This window comes from Solea solea, chromosome 20 (assembly GCF_958295425.1).
Source record: "Solea solea chromosome 20, fSolSol10.1, whole genome shotgun sequence".
Classification (NCBI taxonomy): Eukaryota; Metazoa; Chordata; class Actinopteri; order Pleuronectiformes; family Soleidae; genus Solea; species Solea solea.
The window spans coordinates 12,471,894-12,495,799 of record NC_081153.1 but is presented as its reverse complement, the minus strand read 5'-3'; the positions used below and the strand labels follow the sequence as shown (position 1 = coordinate 12,495,799).

Here is a 23,906-nt window from a genome sequence, read left to right as displayed (position 1 = left end):
CCTTTGCGAGTCATGACAGAAGGGTACATTGTTGAGGTACGACATGTGGATCAGACAGAGAGTCTGTGGACGTAAAGCAGCTCCAGTTACACAGTGAGTGTGTGATTATCTTTACATGACCTCTACGATGTTTCCCACCTCGTAAAGTCCATTGACCCTCTGCTCCGTGGTGACCTCTCCTGCCACCACCTTTTTTTTTTTTTTTTTAACAGAAAGGAATCACAGAAAAAAAAAACATTGATATTGCCTGTGTTTGATGTGACAGGTGTTCATTCATGGACATGACACGCAAAAACCATTATGACACAATCAGGAGAGGGACGGTTTCTGCAGAGAGTGATGTAATGCAACAGTCGTGCAGCCTCAGCGACCAGCTGCAAAACAAACATATGAAGAGGAGGAGGAGGAGGAGGAGGAGACGAGAGCAGTTTGCTGCTGGGAAAATCCAGCTGATACCGTCAAGTCTGTCAGCTGTTTGTCTTCATCACACAGACCCCGCGGGGATTCTCCAACTTCCCCTTTTTCTCCGTAAACCTCTTTCTTTGCAAAGGTTTTGCAAACCTGTCCTTAAGAAGGGAGGGCAACAGAGCTACGGCAAGTTCAAACCTGCTCCTTTACACAGCTTTGTAAGTGTAAAGGTACTGTAGTGTAGCTCCTCTGATGGAGTTGTGGCCGAGACTAAATCACTAGCTGTTTTTTTCGATACTTACTGTGACATTGAATATCGGGTATTTGTTTAATGAATAAAGATAAGATGACACAACAAATGTAATGAAAAAGCTTGATAAATATGCTTTGCAGCGAGAATACCCGGTTAAACGACCCGGTCGGAACAAGGACCTTTCTACATGGAGTTTAAAACAATTTTTAACAAGTCTTTTTAATTGATCTACAGTTCGGCACTGTTCGGTTGGATTCTTGTGTCGGAAGTCTTGCTCATGATATGACAGTGGTCGAACAAGTTAGTCTGTGTTTGACTGCAAGAAAATGCACAGGGACACATAGAGACAAACAATCCACTCACACTCTTACACCTACGGTCAATTTAGAGTGACCAATTTACCTAATAGAATTTTACCTTAATGTTGAATGTATTTTTTTGTTAAAAAAAGTTGCATTGAGGAGTTGCTTGGATCAAAGTCCAGATATCAATCCTGATACGATATCAGCCTGAGCTGTAACGAGTCAGGGAGGGTTACGGCATTTCAAGAAAAACACCGACAACAGAGAAACGTTTACAGGTGATGATTCATTTGTATTTATATCTTCTCCTTTTATCTGCCAGTTCCCTTCTTTGAACTCCTCTCCAACAATCCCCCTCATCTTTTCTAATATAATTGTCTGTCTCTCACTGCAGTTGCCAGTGGTTACTGTGGCTGTACACAGAAGGGCGGAACATCGCAATTAGATAGCAATCGGTTGCCATGGCGCCATTTCTGTCTTAAATAGGCCTGGTCTGTTTGTTGTTGTTTCTCTCCCCCCTCCTTCCAGCCGTCCTTTATGAATGATGGTTTGTTTCTGTCGTGTCTTGCCTGACGGGAAGGCATCGCGCTCCAATCTGCAACATGAGCAGTTCTTTTCTGCTAAATGTGCCTCAGTATTTAAATGTCGCTATATTTTGCCTAAAAGACGTGAGAGCGGAGGGAGAGGCAGAGATCATAATCGTCTCATTGAAGGTGTGTGCAGGCCAAGTGTTGCTTTTCTTTTTTCTTTTCCATCCGAGTGTATAGTAGGCTAGAGCTTTCCTTCCAAACCCAACCAGAGTTGGTGAACAGCAGAGCTGCTACATCTCACAGCTGACTCTTTATGATTTGTTTTATGGAAATAACCCAGTTGATTACATGCTGGCTAATAGTGTGAGCATTAAGAGGCTATTGGCTCCAGTCCTGAGCAGTGTTGGCTGATTCAATTGAATTCTAATGAGACTGGAGATGGAGATGTTGTTTACTCGCGCACAGAGTAAACAAACAACATTGTTCACACAGACGAGCCAACAATTACACCTGACAACACGGGATAAAAGAAGAGTGACAATGCCGAGCCTTGCGTTTGTGAGCGTCACCGTCTCACACCCCTATCAGCTGTGGTAAATAACTCTGCAACGTCCGGGGACGCAGAGGGAGACGAGAAGAAGAGAGAGAGAGAGAGAGAATCTGGCAAATAAACAAAGAGAGAGCTAATGAGAGACAGAGGGACAGTCAGACAGAAACAGAGCGAGCAGTAGTCAAAACAAGGAGAGTGAGGGAAGGTCGAGGGTGAGGCAAAGAGGTTGAGAGTTGTGATTATGGAGTGATGGCGTTGGCGTGTACCCAGGTAATTACAAGGCAAGGTGGACCTAGGAAACTTAGAATGTCAGCACGCATCACAGCTCTACACACACAAGACTTACTTCAGGCCAAAGAAGAGATAAGCACTAGGTGAACAAGTTTTCTTTAACTCCTTTTTTAATATAAAACACACTTTCGATTGTTCTTAGCAGCCTTTATGCTACATGTGCAGGTGTGTGTGTTAATGTCTCCATACGTCACATCTGAGTAACCCGTAGACTTCAACCAACCAAGCAAACTGTGGTACAGTCACAATGGAAATGAAAAGTGTTACTGTCTGTTTGGCCCAGAGTCTGACTGCTGCTCCTCTTCCTCTCAGCAGTGACCCATCAAGTATTTTGTGTAACTCAAGTCCTGAAACGCAGGGCCGCTAACTGCCAGATAAGCATCCAGCCCGCTCCGGTCAACAGAGCATGCCATTCTTAGCAAATAATCATTAGAAACTGGCAACCCACGGAGCTTAATGGTGCTGAGGCCACGGGTTTAGAGAGAGGAGAGACGGAGCTGACGGAGCATCGGAGGAGGTGAGAAGAGGAGCAGTAGGTGGAAAAGAAACAGAGGAGAAGAGAAACATAATGAGAAAGGAGAATATAAAAGTTCATAGACATCGGCAGTAATATACATTTCAATTAATTCATTCAATTAATCTTAACTCTATAACTTCATAACAGTCCGACCTTATTGAGACTGCGTATTAAAAGTTCTTGACCTTTACAGTGAAAGTTTTGAATTCCAGATGTGACTTCCTTCGATGAAGACAGCTGATTGATGTGGTTCTGGGGTGGGATATATCATATATATGTATAGAATACAAGCACTTTCAAGGACCATTTTTGCACCTTTCCAGCACCTAACAGCTTTGGTATATTATCATTATTATCAAACATGCTGGAAATGTTAATTTGACTCTCTTTATCGTGATAAAAGAAGTTGTAAAGAATAGTCACGGTCAAAAATACAGTTTTCACTCTCAAACTTATTTTACTCCTCCAATGAATTCAGATATGTGTTGTCAAACAAGTACTAGTCACTATTTGAAGGATGTCCAAGCACTTTATCCATAAAACTTCATTCAAATTCAGTCATTTTTAAGGATTTTAAATACCCGACCAAACTGAAAGACAGTCATCTTCAAGTCTTCTTTTTTCTTTCCCCCTACTTCTCTCCCTCTCTTCCCTTCTCTTTCTTTTGCTTTATGCACTGTGGATCACAGGCTGACACTGTGGTCCAAACCAACACTTTCACAGCTACCAAATGATATAAACAGATTTCATGTGCTGTGGCTGGAGCCTTCACTAAAACAGGGTTCAGAAGGGTTCGTCTTTCTGTGCGAATGTGCGAGCGAGCGAGTGTGTGTAAGATAAAGTGGCAGGCAGAGTGCAGTGCCAGCACTAACACCGGGGCCTCAGCCAGGATGAAAGGAGCTGTCACGACGGCTCACGGAGGAAAAGAGGAAAAATCCATCCATCTACACTCCTCTCCTCTACATTTATCCTCTCCCTCTGTTACGGTTCTGCTTCTGAATCCATATTGGTTGCAAAAAAAAAAAAAGAAGAAGAAAATGTGTGTGTGTGGGGGGGGGGACCGTTACTTTTCACACCCAGCGTAGTGGAGAACATCTCTTCAGTCTATTTGCCTTCCTGCACTTCATTTCTCGGCCACAAAAGAAGAATTGCAATCCCAAATGTAAATCCTGCGGCAGCAAATGCACCACGTTAATGCAATTCTCAAAAACATATTCCCAGGACAGATAAGGTTAATTGAATCTGCCTGAGTGCAGCTAAACCCATAATGACTTGTGTATCCTGAAATACTTTGCTTTAGTGATCACCATCAAAAGAGTTTGGAGTGAAAGACCTTCTTTCATTTGGCCTTGAAGGAACTTAGTGTGGGTGTGTGTGTGTGTGTGTGTGTGTGTGTGTGTGTGTGTGTACTCGTATTTGTTACCACTTTGGGACCTTTCCTGACATTGCTGACCTTGTCAGGACCAGTAGGCCAAGATTTGGTCCTAATGAGGCAGAACCTGATTTCTGAAGAACTGGTGAGGTTTACGGCTAGAATTTAAATTGTGGTTAGGTTAAGTTTAGGGTTGGATATACCTGGTATAACTGCTTATAGTTAAGGTTCAGGCTGTTCAAATTAATGGAAGTCAATGGAGTGTGTGTGTACCTGGTATTCCTCATGTTGTGGGGACCTACATCTGTTTACACAGTAACAATAAGGGGACATATCTTCTTTATGGAGACAAAAATCAATTCCCCATAACATAAATTACTACATTTTAAGGTTGAGGACCTGTTTTAAAGTTAGACTGTGGTCAGGGTTAGGGGTCAGAGTTAGGATTAGGCCAGTAATAATGATGGTTAAGGTTATCTCCAGGAAATGAATATAAGTCAATGCAATGTCCTCTGAAGTCATTGAAACCAGTGTGTGTGTGTGTGAGTGTGTGTGCTTATAATGTGACAGTTCAGTGATCAAAACCTATGATGGGAGGGGAGCAGGTAACAGACGGGGGGAGGGGGGTCTCAGGTAGCAGCAACTGTCAATCTTAGTCCCCTGTGTGTGTGAACCTGTATGCTCTTCTGTCTGTTAGTCATACACACACACACACACACACACACACACTCGCCTGCATGTAGAGAGCATACGCACCGGCCCTTTCATGTGCGATCTCTCCACGTTCCATCAACAAGCAGCAACTGCCGGACTGTGAACAGGTCCATGTCTGTGTGCTCAGCTGTCAGCGGGGCGGCGCTCAGGAAACAGGTAAACATAGTTAAGAGGTGTATGCTGCCTTTAGTGGCCTGTGACATGCATGGCATCATTTCTGCACTGTGCACAGGCGGGGAAATGTTGGGATTTTTAGCTGAGGAGGAAAAAAAACAAAAACTTTGCATGCAAAATGGTGAAAATATGGGGATATATTTTCAGATTAAATTTGAATGACAGGATTTTCGGAGAAATGTTTTTAATCCAATCAAACTACTTCCAAAAACTGCTGTTTTACCTTTTCAAAGTCAGCACACAGTATCAAAGTAGACATCATAACATTTTTTTTCCATTTGGAGGCAAAAGGTGAATCTGAAATAGTTAATAGATTATTGTCCAATCCAAAAATGTATCTACAAATTAATCCAAAGGAAAACATGAGGGAGTCCCCATACTATTTGAGAGGCTCTTGATGAAGAACATCAATTGAGAATCTCAATGTCTAATACCTGTTTTTCATTATTCATTCATGAGGGTTGTGGGGTCCGATCCCAACTAACATAGGGTGAACAACCATTCATGCTCACATCCATGCACGCCTATGGTCAATTTATACTGTCCAATTAACCTCTGCATGTTTTTGGACAGTGGGAGGTAACTGGAGTACCCGGAAAAAATTTACGAGGGAGAACATGCAAACTCAAGAGAGAAGGACACGAACTGCCAACCTTCTTGCTGCGAGGCAACAGTGCAAGCCGCATGTACCACGCTTGTATAATTCTATAAATCCAATACATTCCCATTTTTACTTTGTCCACATAAATACAAAATCCATTTAAAGTATGTCATATGAAAACCAGTCTTATGGTACAATTTCTTCTGTGTACATCCATCCTCTTTTTTTGTCTTTTTATGATCAACCCACATCCTTGCTGGCTATATTGTATATTATTTCTGGAGTGAGCTGATCAACAGTTGAGCTGGAGAGAAATTACTTTCACTCTCAGTCAGTTTTCGGGGTTTGCATGTGAATGAACTTGCACTTCAAATAAGAAAACAAAACACACAACTTAATGTGAAAAACTGACTTGAGACTCACACATCAAGCAGCCGCAGGAACTGTGCCGTCTCTCTGCTCGTCTCTCCTCGCACAAAGTCACTCACCTGGAAGTTACTCAAAATGACAGTGTCATACGAAGCTGCAATTTCTAAAGCTGGTGCGGTACAGTGGAACCCGACATTAGAATAAAGTTAATACACTATACACGTACAGAGTGCAATAGAAAATTGAAAATCCATAGCACTAATATTAAGACTTAATCGCAATGTATCGGAATGTAAACAGACAGCATTGAATTAATTCAACTGGAGAACAAGCATTAACCATTAAAATACAACGCAAATAAAACACTGTCAGCCACTGAAAATATCTGGATGTTAAAGGTCCAGTGTGTAAGTATTAGTCACATCCAATGATAAGACAGTAGAGTCTTATATAAAGTACCATAAAGGGATTTTTGAGTAAAAGTAAAAATGACCAGAAAATGACTTTGGTAGACGTTGAAGTCACTTTTTTTAATATTACTTAAGTAAAGGTCTTAAAGTATATGACATGTATTGTACTTAAGTATCAAAAGTCATTGTCTGATATAAAATGTACTTAAGTTTTAAAAGTAAAAGTATTAAAAAAGTCAGGAGTAAGGATTGAGCCATGGTAGCTCAGTGGTAGGGCGAGTTGTCTTTCGACTGGAAGGTTGTGGGAACTACGGTGGCCTTGGCCTCCCAAAAAGAATGTCCAGACTGGTTTGTCAGTGAAGGCTGCAGTAGAAACAAACAATTTTTTATTTCAAAGCAGTCAGCACTTACACAAACTTACCTATTGATAGTATATTCAATTTCAGCCAATAAACGCACACTTGGACCATGAAGTATTTATCAAAAATGATGCATGATAGACAGAAAACAGATGAGAGACGTGTGGTGGTTACCGTCATCGTGTCTATCTAAACATGTCAAGAGTGTCACACAAATGCAAAATCCAGCGAAGAAGAAGGAGGAGAACCTCGTGGATCTGTGTCGATGTCCATGTGTGTAACGGACTGACTTACTGTGAGCTTTATGGCTTTCTCGGGCGCCACACCCAGTAGCTGTGGTACCAGACCTATCATTAGGAAACGACGAGATGATTAGAAATAAAGCGTGCTGCGGTACCAGCACCCCCCCACCCCCACTGCTCGAACACACACACACACACAGTACAGTACATAGTGCATATACCACTTCCACACACTCCACATGAAGTGTGGCTTCCTGCTGCATGCGCCTGACCCTGTGAGCTCCCCCAGACACTAATGAAATCTATTGATGTGGAGTGTGGGGACATCACAGTGGCAACAAGAGAGGGAGAGAGAGAGAGAGAGAGAGAGAGAGAGAGAGAGAGAGAGAGAGAGAGAGAGAGAGAGAGGGGAGCTGGGGGGGTGAAGAAAGGATGAAGAAAGAGAAACTGCTTCCCAGAATAGGAAAAAGGGCAGAGTATAAAACAAACCGACCAAAGGTTTACACAAAACCTCAATTACAACCCAAAGCTGGATAAAAATAAACAAAATAATCACAACCGAGCACAATGAAACTTGGCCCCCTACCCAGCTCAGAGGCAACACACACACACACACATGCACAAATTCATATACCTACACAATTTGGGGAACAAAATAGACATAATAAAAAGCACACTGATATAAGTTTTGATTTCTAAGTCACCACTATCAACAAAAATGGAAGATCACCCCTTTGCTACTTCCGCCGGTTTGTTTATGAGAGATTCAAAAATCATCGTGGCACTTTCTGCGCTGATGATTTTCCACATTCTTCCTCCTGCAGATATGTTTGACAAGTGAAGGTGCTTTCAACTGATGTTACATAACCAGAGTGAGGCTGTCAGGATACCTTTCTGTCTTTGTATGTGGAGCCAGACATGTCTGTCTCCGTGTCTGCGGAGCCATTCCGCTCCTGATGGCCTTTGTGTTTCCCACAGAAAGTCGAGCATTCAAGTTTCCTCTCAGGAGCGCAGCGCTGTCACTCAAAATCATGGGATTTTTGAAAAGAGTTCACCAACTGTTCCGAGGGAGCGTTTCTTTTTTCAACCCCTCCTCAGGCCGACCCAAACAATACCCACACACACAGACACACTAACACCAGTGTCTGAAGACAGGGCAGGTAGTCATTAGGGGATGGCGTGCCCTGGTATGTGCATACCTGGGTGCCCGAGAAGTCGCCTGCGTGTCCGTGTGTGTGTGCCTGCGCCGACATTCTTGTGCATCTGCTCAGCGTCTGTCTGTGTGAGTGTGTGCGTGGGTCTAGACGTGCGACATCACCATCGCTGTGACACAAACCCAAAGGTATGCGGCCTCGCGTGTGACGCTCATTGTCCTGCTCTGAAAGTCCCCAGCCAATTCGTAATCACTTCAAAGAAGACAGGTCAACAGAGAGGTGATCTCACGCCGCCCTCCTGTCCACCCTACACTTTTCTTCTCCTCTCATTTCCCTTCTCTTTTATTGTCCCCACTATATGCCTCCTCTTTCCTCTCTCTTATCTCAACTTCTTTCTTTTTTTCTCCCTCCAAAACCTGTTTTGTGGATTTGACGACCATGTTTTTCTTAGCGATTTTATTATGGCACGATGACGATGATCGTGGAAATATTGTTTTTCCTGTGTTTTTTTTGTTGTTTTCTTTTACATGGCAACAGTGAATGTATCATAAAGATTCAAGCAAGTGCAGTACAAGCAACATGAATGCTGTTAAGGTTTAATGTATTCCTGTGCTCAATGAAGTCCAAAGAAGCCCTTGCCCCATGCGTGTCTTCACCAGATCAGCGGGATCAGTCCACCGATGTGGCACCAACAGCTGCACACAACAACAAAACAAGGCTTTATTAAATACCGGACAAATTGTACGAGGGTTTTGTCCGGTTATGTCAACACACGTTGTCACTTTTAGTGGTTTGCCATGTTTGTCGTTGTGCCACCATCACCTTCTTCCCTCTGCACTCGAACAGAGGAGGAGGAGGAGGAGATGTGACGTGAAGAATAGATAGAACCCTGTGATTTATGATGCTAAATTGTTTTTTTAAATGTTAACATTTCTACAACAGTAGTTATTGATTGAACAAAACTGAATGACTGCCTATATGAGCACATTTTTCTTCTTAAGTGGTCCGTACACACGTTTCAAGAGAGGTCAAGTAGGATAAAGATGTAATTCATGTGTCACCCAAGGTTTAATTTAACACTTAAATTTTAACTCGATAAACACTGTTAAAGGACGTTGAGTAATCATCACTGTCAGTTTAATATGGTTTTAAGGATTTTTTTTTGTCTTGCTGTTGTAATAGCAACTTGCTGATAAAGGTCAAGAAATGTAAATTTTTTTATTTGTATATTTGATTGGTGCCAGAAAAACAGCACCCATTCCCGTGTCTAAGTCACCCTACATGTTCAACTTGAGTAAGCGTGCTGATAAATGTGCATTTTTCCTTAAAAAATAAACAGAAGCACATTCAGAGGCTAAATATGATGCTTGGGTGGTTGAGTGTGCCAATCATTAAATCTCAAAATCAGACATATTGTTGTTAACAGGTGGCATTTATGGTTCAACTTGTATATCTTTGCCCCCTTCAGTCAATTAAGTGAATGTCATTTAAAACTGTCTCATAAAAAGAACAGGTTCTTAGGAAGATTCATTTTAATTAGAGTGAAAAACGTGAAGGTGATGTGGATAATTTGACCCTAGAAGAGGAAGACGAGGTAGAGGAGGAGGAAGGAGAAGTTTGTGGGGTGGGGTTGATGTTTAGAGAGACGTCAAAGTGTTTTTGAGTTCCTCTGTTTTCGGCTCGCGAGATGGACACAAACAAAGAGAACCGACCCAGGGCGACAGACTTAATTAGAGAGGGACCGAGAGAGGAGAAGAGATGGCAGTCCTGTACCTCCTTATTAAGCTGTCTCCCTTGTGATCGAAGGAGGAGGAGAAGGGAGGAATGAAGGATGGGAGGAGGAGAAGAAAAACAGTGGGGAGTCTCGAACCAAACACAAGACCGAGGCACCACCCTTTCACCCCCACCTTCGTCCCCACTCTTGTGATCACTCACACAGGTACAAAAGAATCCACTAAAGAGGGTTTTCCCATGGCATGCAGAGCGGAGAGAGACAGAACAGAGTGAGACTGGTAGAGAGGGAGAGAGACATAAAGGGGAAAAAAAAGAGGGGAAACATTTCTCTTAAAGCAGGGGAGTGACCTTTACTCTTGTACAGAAGGTAAAGGGCAATAGAAGAGCCATTGTCCTCTGTGTCTCACCATTTTCTTATGAGGCCATGAGTGCTGGGGGCAGGTAGGCAGGCAGGTAGGTGGGTGGATGGGTGGTTAAAGGTATGCAGGGAACCAATGGGGTGTGACTCCGACCCCCTGCCACTGAGCCAAAAGTGAACCTGGAGACCAACTCTGCAACCTGGACGAGGATGAGGCATGAACCACTGCTGCCCAACTGCTGCTCATGAATAAAAACCACCAGACAGAGAAACAAGCACATACAATCACACCTGAATGAGGGAGCGTTTCGTGCGTATGCACCAGCAGCACAACTATTAACCGGATATTAGACTAGGTAGTCAACGGGATAATCTCCAGAGAATTTACAGAGCGTACAGAGAGTGTGTCTGACAGCAATTTATAAAAATGTCTGGAAAAAATATGGATGCAGTTACCATTAGAGCTCACATAAGATTGCAGGGTAACTGTTTTGTCTTGCTGTAATTTGTTTTTATAGATATATGGTTGTCAATAAGTGCGATTAAACAATTCTAAACTGATAAACATCATAAATCAGTAGTGTTTTATACAATTAAAATACAGGTAACCCACTTCGCCATACACTGAGTTTACAGTTACAACTTCCAGCTTTCATTTATTGCCGCTGCCAACTTGAATTTCTATGGTTGTTTTTATATTTTGACAAATATTTGTATGAGACAAAATGTGTATTATCTCTGCTTCATTGTTAAGTGCTGCCTTGGATTGAAAGGCATCTCAGTCAGACACTGACGCAGGGAAACCGTCTGTCAAATAGAATCAAAATGATCTGGGAGCAGAAGAGTGTTAGTGATGAGAATTAGTGTCACAGTAATGTCGGCCTCACGCTCTCCTAAACCTGAAGTACCTGCTGCCTCGTCAGGTCCGACCAGCCGCAGCCTCTTGACCCCGGGGGGAGAGAGGGGGGTGGTTGAGTGTGTGAGGGGGGGGATGGGAGTCTCTACAACAGGTCCACCTGTCAATGAACACCCACCCCCTCCCCCTTTACCCCCTCAATTCATCCTCAGAGGTTGCTTCCTGTCCAAGCCTCCACCCTACACAAGCTCCTCCACTTCTCCAATACTTACTGTCAGGATGTTTGAGAGAGGGAGAGAGAGAGAGAGAGAGAGAGAGAGAGAGAGAGAGAGGGAACAAGTTAACAAGATATGAAGAGAGAGAGAGAGAGAGAGAGAAGGCTAACTGGCAAACATGTAGAGAAAAGACAGAGGGAGAAGAAGATCAAAAAGGAAATGGAGAGAAAGATGAGGAGAAGAGAGCTGCAGCTCGCTGGCAGTCGGCCCCTCAGGCTAAACCACAAGGGCCTAAAGTGGCTCATTGTGGTAGGACTGGCGTCTGTGTAGTGCTGGGCCCCTTCACTCGCTCCCCTTTGGCCCCAGCCTGCTTCAGTACGGCCTGGCCAAGTCTTCACTGCAGCGCTGGAACCCACCAGGCAACACAACTCCGACCAAGCAGCCCAAAAGAAGGAAAACAGTCCTCAGCTCGTCTGTCTGGCTTCGTGTGTTCTTCCTCTTCTCGGTTACAAATTGCGCCAGTTCGCCGCACTGAGATCTTTTCACGTCTGTTATTTGCAATTTGGAGCGTGTTTGACTTTCATTAGGTGTCAAAGAAGATGGCTCGGCTTGCCCGTAGTTTCATGCATTTGTGAGTTTGCGGTGCGTTCTGTGAGACACTGACCACATGTCTGTGATGGGAAGTTATTTGGACACTGGATCTAAACCGTGGTATGAACTTTTGAAACTGAGCAGGGCTTACGAGCACTGGCTAATATGGGTACACACTTACCACTATATGTCTGACAAAACATGTTTGTTTCAGTCCTACGTTAAATATATGCAACAATTCTGCATTAAAATATCAAAACAATTATGAGACTAATGTTAGTAATCTTCTGTTGAGTATAGTTGATCTAAATTAGCCAACAACATTTCCATCCATCCATGTAAAGCACAAACACGCAAGGGAATCAAACGAGACAACAATTCCCATAATCCCACGATGCTTCTGAACGTCATCAAACAAGGTGTTTTGTGATTGTTTTGATTAAGAGATCCCTAGTGGCAGCAATTACAGACTGTGGTTGTTGTACAATTCAAATTAAAAAGTTGTTCTGTTTTTTTAGGATTAAGTACCTGTGATCATGATCTTTAATTATGAATCTCAGTCATTCCCAGTGACATCTAACCCTAAAGAATGTAAAGAGATGAAAAAGAGCCGCCGATGAGGAAGAGGAAACCAAATACGTCAACACATCTTCATATTCCCGACCTGTCTCTGGACGTCTGCCAAGTTGTACAGGGCAGGGCGCCTTGCTCCGGCGGAGCGATTTTTGTCAGTGTCCACTAAACCAACACGCCTGGCGAGGAGAGAGAACGAGGAAAAGTTTAGAGTAACTTTCCACTGTTGTAAAAACTCTCAAAGGATTATAATATTTCACTCATGCGTCGCCAAGTTCGTGACCTTTGCAAACACAAACTGTCAGCATGAAGTTACTCAAACTCAGAAGACACGCTGCCCTCGGCTCATGTGAAAACATTGTGGCAATTCAAATATTTCAGATCTGTGCTTGGCATGACCGAGTCAGACAACCAACACATAGGAACTGAAAACTCCCACTCCTTTATCCCTCCATCCAAGTACAACAAAGGCATTTAACTTCTGGAGAGAAAACTGCGGCCTCTCGGAGTCTTTCCATTGCATCTCTATGACAGTCGCAGATTTCCCAGGCTGAGGAGATGGGGAACGCCAAATCCTCCTCACCCCCAACTCCGAATATTCTGGCTATTATCTCTCGCATCTCTAATCAAGGGAAGGGGAGAGGGCTATTAAAGTATCCCATAGCCCAGAAATAATAATCAGGTGGTGTCTCAGGCCATGGTTACGAATTATCAGAGCACTGGTTGAGCTGTAAGTCAGACGCAAAGGAAGTGGGTGAATGTGAGATTATACAGCAGTGGATTACGGAGGCGAGGATCGCACTTTGTCAAGGTTAAAACATCGGAATGGATGTTTTGATCCCCTGCAGAGAAGTTTGTGTCTCTCTGAAGGGATGACTTCAGAAGGAATGGTGTGCACTGAAGAGGACAAGTGTCAGTTAGACTTATTTCCTGAAAACTCAGTGAGTTTAGTCACAGCAGCTCTGATCAACCCTCACAACTTCGGTTGTATGATAACAATAAAGATCCTTTCCTTTCCTTTCCGTAACGTATGCATTCACACATTCTCAATTACACATGTACTGAATGTCTGTACCTGCTCGGTCATCCACATTAACGATTATTTTCTGGGAGACAAGTAAATCATATCCAATATACTGTCATGTTGTTAAATTAAGGAATTGAAAAATACTACAAAATGAGGTAAACTGGCAGATTGTATGAGACGTTGTTAGCAGTGTGTGTGTCTCATCTATGTCCACCTCCATGGGGGTCACTTGGCCTAACCTCTACACAAAAAAATGAAAGATTTAAGTTTGTACTAGACTGATGAGCAGTTTGTCTTATGATACAAAACAATGTGAACACACATCGAGAAGCTGGGAAACACAAAATAACTGATAACCGTATTATATGACCATCACCATACAATGAAAACACACTGATGCATCAGTTCAATTTCTACCCCTCAGCCACTTTCCTCCAGCTCCACCTGGGGGATCCAGAGGTCTTCATGGGCCACATGAGATTTACATAATTCATCCAATGTGTCCTGGGCCTGGGAACCTTCACAGAGATGCATGAAGCAGACCAGCTCAAACACCTCAGCTGTCTCAGCTCAAAGATCCATGATCCATGGTTTCTTCTCAATTTCTGAGATACCACGTCAAACCACAGGTGAGTGCAGACCACAGATGAAGAGGAAGACGATAGAAAATGTCCCCCTACAAGCCTAAAATGTGAGATGATAGGCTTAATCAGTAATGGTTTGACATGTGTTTATATTTATATTCTGTAATATTTATGTATTTATATTTATATTTAAAAGTTTCACTCTAGAGTTTTAAGTTGGTTGGACGACTTAGCTTTCTTGGCTGTATTAAATGTTTCACTATATTGTTTTTCTTACTTGTCTTTGTGTGGGACAATAGCGGTCTTAAGTTTGTCACTCATACTTAACTTAGCGCTGTAACAGGGTTGTGATGTACAGGTGAGAAGTGTCAAAGCACGTTTAATTCATCATCGGAGAATGGAACAGAAAAGTTGGCCACGGAGAGTTATGAATTTCACAGGTTCTTTGAGGCAGCTTTAGTTTGCCGTAACTTAAAACCCCGCTCTATTGTGGGGGGAAGAAAGAACAGGTTGACTGTAGGTTGGCTTACAGTGCAGGAGTCAGCATTGTTGGACCTGCTTTATTCAACAAGCAGCAGGCCGGGGTCGTCCTACACTGGAGCCATTCACCCCGCCGAGGCTCAGCTTACCCCTGAGGCATGCTCTCTCTCTCTCTCTCTCTCTCTCTCTTTCTCTCACTCTGTCTCTCTCTCTTTTTCTCTCACTCATGAGTACATGCAGGTAAACCCTAGAATTTTTTTTGGAGACATACTCAGCCGAGACTATCCTCCCATACACACACACACACACACACACACACACACAGACACCGTTAGACATAGACAGAGTTCTGTCTGGGGAGATCAGTGATCAAAATAGCTGATAACCTGTCTATGTAGCCTCCAGTCAATGCACGCACACACACACACACACACAAACTCAAATGACACTTAATATTGGCCCTAACCCTCAAAAAAATGGCCATTATTTTGAAAGCCTAACTCTCTCAATTGTTCATAACGGCGCCACAAACTAACTCATTCACTCATTCACACACTCCAATCCCAGCTGACATAGGGTGAAACCATTCACTCATACCTATGGACATAAATGTCCCTCTGCATGTTCTTGGACTGTGGGAGGAAACTGGAGTACCCTCAGTCAATCGGAGACCCTCTTGCTGTAAGTAAATCAGTAAAGTTTATTTATATAGCACTTTTCGCAAATAAAAATCACACATTTTGTGCAATCATAAATAAAACGCTACGGCAAGGAAAAACAAGAGCACATACTACGCATAGCTGTCATACACAAGTTGCTGCTGTGAGGCAGCAGTGCTAGCCACTATTCCACCGTGTGACCCCAGCACCACCAACTATATTCTCAAAAATGACCATGCAAGAGGATAAAACGTTATTTGCTTCGTGACATTCAACAACTGTGCAGTACACAGCTGAATATTGCAGAGTTATCAGATTAAACTCCTCTCATCATCCTTCGTTAACACAATCAGCGCATCGCTTGCTAATAAGAGCAAACAATAGAGGCTTGTTCACTCTATTATGAGAGTAATTGCTATTTGTAAAGCCCATTTGAAAGCAATTATAAAGTGTTTAGTGGATGGGTGAAGTAAGAAAGAGAGGCAAGGCAATACAAAAAAAGGGACATCAGAATATGGAAGTAAAAACAAATCAAAGTAACTGCATGAAAGCATTGGTAAGAGTTCACGGCGAGGCCTGCAGACCTGGTCTAAATGTAACTAGTTATTTTTGCTGAAATGTTTGTGGCCATGTTCTCGTGCGAGAACATTCTACACACGGTTGATTCCTATTCTCCGCGATGCAAGAGAATAATAAAACACATGGAGGACTGAACATTGTTACCTTTAAAGTAATTGATGTTCACTTCACTTATTATTAATTAAGCCTTTTCACATCCTGTGACAAAAAATGATTGAAGTGAAATGAACCTAAGTGAAGCAATGAACAACCTTTGACCTCGTTCTCAGCCACTATTTTTCTCTAACACAAAGCTCAGTACAGCTGAGGCTTTAATGGAACATCATCACAGGCTTTTCAAAAAAAAAAAAAAAAAAAAAATTGTGATCACAGATGAAAGATTACGCATGCTGGCACTAGATGAAAACATGTGGAATCACCATGGAGTCATTCTTTTTTTGTTGTGTTTGTTGGGATATGTTTGTGTACAAAACTGGCCGTCCATTCATCTGCCAGTCCTGAATCTTTGCAGCTTCCATGTTCATGTTGTATCAGTAAGAAAAACTATTTAAATAGTCAAAGAATGTTACTAGCAAAACAATTAAATTCACACAACAGAGCAATCTCTTGCACCCAAGGACGTTGAGGAGTAAATTTGCTTCTCCGCTCGGGCCCTTTTTGCACAAACTGATTTCAAGTTCTGACGAATATTGCAATTGCGCTCTTCAGTATTGATTGTGTCAGGAAGAGTCACCACACAACAGTAAGAAAAAAGTTACTGTTCTACGTATATTGTAACACAACAATAAGGAATTAAACATAGGGGTGGGTCAAAATATTGATTTGGTGATACATCGTCCTTCCTCTTGCAATACAAAGGCGCTTTATGCCCTTTGTTCTCTATGTTGTGAATAAACAGAGAAATCCTGCATTTTTAACCTATCACGTTAACCTTTGTATTCTTCACTTAGACAGATATTGTGATGTATCGCTATAGGATTGTCTTGCAATGTATGGATTCACAGAAATGTTGTATTGTGATATTATTGGTATCGCGTATTGTGAGGTACCCTGTGATTCCCACCCCTAATATTCACTACTTTCAACATGAATGTAGTATTTATATGAGTATATATGTAGTATAAAATATGCATAAGACAGAATATTTAGGTTTATGGTGCATGTGCACACACAAAGACAAAATCATTAGTGCAGGCAAGACTGTGGCCTTGTTGCACATTCGGAATCAAACAGGATTACTAAGCATCAGTGAATGCGTTACTGTGTGAATGCAGTTGAATTATTAGTGTGTATGTGAGACATGATGGGGAAGGGAAGTGTATTACAAAATATGCATATGATGGATAGACATGGGTGTGTGCATATTTGTGAGCCAGCTAGCAGCGCACAGTAGAGTAGAGACCTTTGGGAATCCCTAAGGACGCCTTAATGACTCCAGGAGTGGAGGGCAAATGGGTGGTGGCTGCCGAGGTCTCTCTGGCTGTGGGCCACCATACACGGGTCAACTCAAGCCCAGCCTTGGTGCAGCCATGATGGGAACAGCCTGGGGAGCACATGGGGCTCTTGGTCTGGGTCAGTTATGGTCCACACCCCTGATAAGGCCTCTGATAGCATCATAAGGCTACACATGTAGCCCTGGGGCCATATGGAGGAGAGAGGTCAGAATGGTTTCTTAAAGACGACCAGAGCAGGAGAAAGAAAAAAGAAAAAACAGAGAGAAGGAGGAAAACAGAGAAAGGCAGACAACTTGGCTCCTTGCCAAGTGCTGAGGAAAGGAATGAGAGACAACAAGTGGGACAAACAAGTGAGCGAGATGAGGATTTTAAGGGAGAAGCTCCTTGTAGTATTACACATTTTACACAAGCAAACAACATTGAAACGTCTTTTTTTTTTTTTTGAAGAATAAGAAATCTCATTATCAACCACCTCTAAACGAGGACAAACAGTGGTGCACAGATCTTTGCCAGGATGTCTAATGGACAAGACAGGCTCCATCAGGGATTGTGGGTATGCAGTACGTGTGCTGGGTCAGATCCAGCATGCCCATTTAAATGCCACCGGGAAGGAAGAAAACCACATTAAAACCAGTTCCCATCCTCCTTTTAGCACACACACACACACAGAGATGTGAATACATGATCTGGGAACACAACGTCAACATTGTTTCTAGTCCAGTGTTTGTTTGTGCACATGACCAACTATATACTTTTGTTTTGTGAGTGTCCTGCAGTCTTTTAACAAAATTACACTTGCTTGTTTTACATTTTTGCCTTATTTTATCGCGTATCGCAGGCGACACACAAATTACACGCATGTGCACTTTGTGTTACCATAAAATTCGACGGATTGTGAAAGAAAGCCAACATGTGGTTATTACGGTAATTTCACTCGCGCTGTTGCAGCAAATCCGCGTCTTTGTCGCCAGAACAGCGAAAAAGTGGAAAAAAAACGCTTGTACATAGTTTCCAATTAACTGAAAAAGTTGTATTTTAAATACGCTTTACACTGTTCAAATTTGAAATTTAACACGCAAAATCTGTTGTTCATGGACAACTACAGTGTTTTGTTTCTGTTTTTCTTCATTTTAAATTGCTAATACACTATATTAACTTGCAGTAAATTGCTAATAACTGCCAGATATTGAAAGTTATTTTGGAAATAAGAGCAAAAGCACTTAACTCTGGCTCCTTTTTGGTTAAAATTAATCCAGACTGACATTTTGAGGCTTAGGTGTTAAAGCCTCAAACTCCACAGAGCTCACATGATCACTCACATGTATATCTCTTTACACCCTGCAGTTAATGAACCTTATGATACATGATTTATGTAATATTTACAAATATTCAACCTAGGGATTTTGACCAGTATCACACCATTCCTAGCTTTAACCGTCCTGAATGAGCATCTACCTTTTGAGAAGCTGAGATGACCAGCAACCTGCAGGTACACTATATTAACTTACATGCATAAACACAGCCATAGTACAAAGCCTGAAGAATGTAATCTTGATATTATTACATCAGAAAAACTGAAATACACAAGTACATATCAGGAAAAAAAAAAATCTGTTGAAACACCAGTGGTGAATCAGCAATGTTCTGCTTTACCACCGCTCCACAGGGAGAAGTAAACCATGCTACAACTGTCTCAGGGAGCTTAATGAACTTTCTTTATGAGTTGGAGGAAGTGGGTAAAAGAATAGAAAATAGACAAAAGGTAACAGATTAAAAATAGACGCCTGGCTCCCGATGACATTCCACACTGCCCACAAACGGGTTGTTTTTTTTATGAGAAACAGGATCTTTTCCATCTTTTCATGCCAGATTCTCAAACTCTCAGCAACTCTGCTGCATGTTTAGAAAATGTGTGTGTTCCACATAGAATTTCTTAAATGTTGTTGCCTGGATTTGGATGTTAATGTCATCAGATCAGTATCAGATGAGCCTGAGGGCTTTGCTGCTGCATTTCCTCCAACATTGTGGAGCCTCCTTTCACTAGATGGCACTGTTTGCTTTACAGACACAGGCTGGAGGGCTGCCTGCTGCTCCCTGTGTCTGCAGCATGGGAGGGAAACTCTGCCTTTGGCTGAAATCGTCCTAACAGAGAGATACTTCTGTATCCGTTCATATCTATGAGCCTATAGACATGGATCTTCCCATGATATCCAACACCGTCTTTCACAAAGAGGGGATATTTAAGGTGGGGGGGGACAAGTGTGGCACTGGTCCTTTATCGTGTTTGGTGAGTGGACTTAAGGCTGTCATTTGACTGTTTGTGTTAAAACTGCAATAATGCCACCTTTAATGTGTCTGCAGTGTTTATATGATTTTGAGTCTGGTCGCTGAGGTAAACACGCTGGAGAAAATGACAGAGTCTACAAGGTGTTTATGAAACGGGGGCAAGACACGGACAGAGACAGACGACGCACACGCAAAGAAAAGACAAGACACACAAAAAAAAGGACAAACATCTCAGTGTTCAAAACAAATAGGGTGCACATGGCACAGCCGCTCACACACAAACACACACACACACACACACAGGAGGACACTATGATGGACTGTGAAGCTTCAAGTCTCCGTCTCTCTCTGTCTCTATCTCCCATTCAGCTGGCCTGCTCGGCTTTGACACTGCCAGAGAAGTTAGACTTAATGACATGTTGGGAGAGACACAGAGACATGGGGGAGGGAGGCAGGAAGAGAGAGAAAAAAAAAATTAAAGGAGGGAAGAGGAGAGAGGATGGACGAAGAGGCGACAGAAAAGGTAATAAGGAAGCGGGACGACGTGAGAGAAAAACAGCTGGAGGGACGAGCCACGATGTTTGATTGTGGGGAAGACGAAAAAGAGGAAAGACAGAAAAGAGTCCTGTCTCTTTACAGTCGTGTTAAGTTTAGGTTTTTGCTGTCTGACGTTAGCAAATCAGCAGCAAACATTTCCTATTAAGTGCAAAGGTGAAACATTCATTCAGTTCTTCTTTCATCCGATTTTGTAGGTATTTTTTTTGCTCAGCGTGGATCTATAATAATAGAATATTTGCAGTGAGTACCTGAAACAAAAACACTATCACAAATCCTAATTTAGTGCTGCTAAATAAAGGCTGTCCACGCTTGTACAGCATATAACACATTTAAAATATCAAATCTTCCCTTCACTTTGACTAAGGCTCGGCGAAACAAATCGAGATGACAGCGCCAACGGAGCTAAACAAAAACACCCACCGCCACAAGGCATTCCTCCACGAAGGGCGTGAGCATGTGTGGCCGGATGGTGACCATGATGTCCCTGAAGTCCAGAGTGGAGATGGAGCCACTGTGGGCTTGTGTCCTGCTGGAGAAAAGCCTGTTGTGTGAGTTCCAGCTGCACCTCCTGTAGAAGGGATTGGAGGAGAGGGGGGGAGAACATGAGCATATAGGTGTTAGATCATACAGTAAAATGGATATTATTGTACACACATGTGGGTCACGCACCTCTTTTGAGTCGCCCGTATAAATTAAAATCCACATAAGCTGGCACACATTAACACATAAGCATAAAAACGCAGAGATTTACTTTGATGGGCCCCCTGGTACCGTCTCCCCGCTTCATTTACAGGGAGCCAAGTTTTGGCCGGACTTCAGCCTCGTCTCCACGTCCAGCAGTGGCTTACCTACTGCGAGTCGTCACTTGGGCTATTTACACCCTCCGCAAATCCCTATTAAGCCCACTTGAGGGAGAATCACACAAACACACACACACACCAAAAAAAAAAAATGTGCACACACAAGGAAAAACAGCTAATCACCCAACTGCTCACTTTGTCTCTCTTCTCGCACACAAAGGTCCGCGGGGACAACAGCAGGCTGTGGTGGGGACAGATCCCATAAGGCCTCTGAAATTAGCAGCCATTATTGGTACCTGCAACCACAAGTCTACAGAGAGAGGCGGTAAACAAACCGCTTACCACCGATGCTTTCTCTGTCGAATACAGTAAGACAGTTGGGTACAGGAAAACACAGGGCTTTCAGGACAATGGTCCACAAAGAGCCACTGAGAAATCCAAGCATGAGTACTGAGGCGAGGCTTTTGACTCACCTGCAGTGGATTCTTGTGGCCTTTAGACTAAGAAAGCAAGACAGTGACAAACCATGAGGTTATTGTATGTTTTCATGCACAGGTTTTTGTGCCAAATGGCAGCACATTACAAAGGCCCTATACATGTATGAATTCAACTGAATTTATTTGACTTTATTCTGTTTTTCATGCCAGTTGTAGGTCTAGTCATCAGTTGAGCCACAGACATTTGATCTGCAACAATTTTTCCTCATCATTTTTCTTCATTAAAATAACCCAAATAAAAATTGATTAGTCGTACCTTCTTCTTCAATCTTTCTCTCTTGTTTTTATGATGGTTAACTAAATATTCTTTTTTTGGGAGAGTAATTTCCACTCTTGTATCTGTGATTAACTAAGAAATAATAACCGCTTCCATTAGCAATGAAATAATAATTTGTTTCAGTCTTGCATGCTAGAGCTGCAACTCACGATTACTTTCAAAATCGATTAATCTGTCGATTATTTTCACGATTAATCAAGTAGTCGTTTGGTCGATAAAATATCAGAAATTGCTGAAAAATGTTGATCAGTGTTTGTCAAACCTGGAAATGATGACGTTCTGTAATGTCTTGTGTTTGTCCACAAACCAAAATGATTTATTTGTTACATTGAGCAAAGAAATTACGAAAATATTCACATTTGAGAAGCTGAAGCGATCAGAAATCTTGTTTTAATCAGGAAAAAAACGTCAAACCGATGAATCGATTATCAAAACAGTTGACGATTAAATTAGTAATCGATTAATGATCGATTAATTGAGTAATTGTTTCAGCTCTTTTACATACATATCACGTATATAAGTGCCATTATTATAAATTTGTTACACACACTATCCCATAAATGTCAATTTTTATGGGACATTGGGAACAAATATAAAGAATCACAAAGGATCAGAAAACTGAGTGAGTGTTTAAAATGTGCGTTATTAACGCGAGTAGTTTTGTACAATAGACAGAAAATAAATGATGACATTATTTCTTACAAGCCATAAGTGTAGGACAAAAAAAAAAAAACACTTTAAGGAGACTGATTTAATTGTGAACATGCATGGCGTTATTTAATTGCTTGTTTCAAATGTTATTGTTGCAAATGGTACTCAAAAAAAAAACCCTGGTATTACTACAACACAAAACCGTATGAGACGATGACTTATTGTTGTGCTGAGTTTGAGTGATATTTCACTGGCAGCATAACTGATCGAACTCTAAATTCACGGCGCCCAGGAGAAATGACTGGGAAGAGTGACATTTACACAAAGCTGAATGGAGATCGGAGGGGAGTAAGAATAGTCATTGCAACAAAAGAGCCAGATTTGCGAAAAATACCAAATGTAGCAGTCGTGTGTCAGCATCACCTATGAGCACAGCAGGGGCTCCAGGAAGTGTATAAGTGAGAGGACGGCAAGGAAACGAACACTAGACTCGCACAGGTAAACACTTCCAAAGTAAATAAGGTGAGATATTTTGGTATCAACATCCCGGGTGTCGTGACATACTCAAAGTTGTTGTTGTTGGGAGAAGGTCATAGCATTTTGGTGGGAAATAAACCGGGAAGATAAAAGAGAGAAGGGGGTGAACATATATCGACAGTCGAAACAAGAAAAAAAGGGCAGGTAGGGAAGGAAGTGATTAAAGTTGCTCTTAAATCTGTGTGCACGTTTGTTGTGTGTTTATCTTCGTCTATAAATATAGAGGAAAAAAAATATGATTCCCCCCTTTTTTTTTCCTTTGGACAAGTCAGAAGTCTGAGAAGCCACACACACATCAACAAAACAACTGTGGTGCAGGGGAGGGAGCAGTTTATAGTCTCAGCCTCTTAAAACCTTAAATTGTTGCAACTGTATGAGTGTTACAGGGATATGGTTTTTATTTGGGAGGAGAGAGAGAGGGAGGCAGGAGACATAAAGCTGGGGGCTTAAGACAGCCAACGAGAGACCGCCAAGGCATTTGCAGTCTCTTTAATTGTCCTTGGAGCGGAATAAAAACACATGACAAGCCACCTCTGTTTGCTTTCAATGGCTGTACAATTCTATTCCCCTTCTCCTCAAAACTTCAACAACAGATACAAGCGAAGGGGGCGCGAATGTTCCTCTCTTTTCCGATCTCTGCTTCTCATCAGCGCAGAGCTGGAGTTGTTATAAAGAAAAGCTTAAGCACAACTGCCCATTAACATGTGTAGCCGCCGAGCCCTGGACACCGAGATGTTAAGGGCTGCCCACTGATTCTTAGGAGAGTCAAACATATAATTGGGACTTTTTAAAATGTGAGCAATGCCAAAAATTTACTTTTTGCGAGCACTTAGGAAAGAAGTGGGACATGCGGTGTGTGTCCCCCGCCCCGCCCCCCCTCTGTGTAATTCAAGCCTTTTACATGCCAGCATTTATACCATAGGCTAAAGTGTGCCACTATGTGC

The 23,906-nt window shown here is 42.3% G+C and overlaps 1 long non-coding RNA gene across 1 annotated transcript; it reads left to right on the top strand.

The window, feature by feature from the left end:
* Positions 1-19,447: 19,447 nt before the first annotated feature.
* On the top strand, positions 19,448-21,584 carry LOC131447694 (uncharacterized). Its single transcript, XR_009234072.1, has 3 exons — positions 19,448-19,643; positions 20,565-20,748; positions 21,221-21,584. It is a non-coding gene; the product is annotated as an uncharacterized LOC131447694 (long non-coding RNA).
* The last annotated feature ends 2,322 nt before the right edge of the window (positions 21,585-23,906 follow it).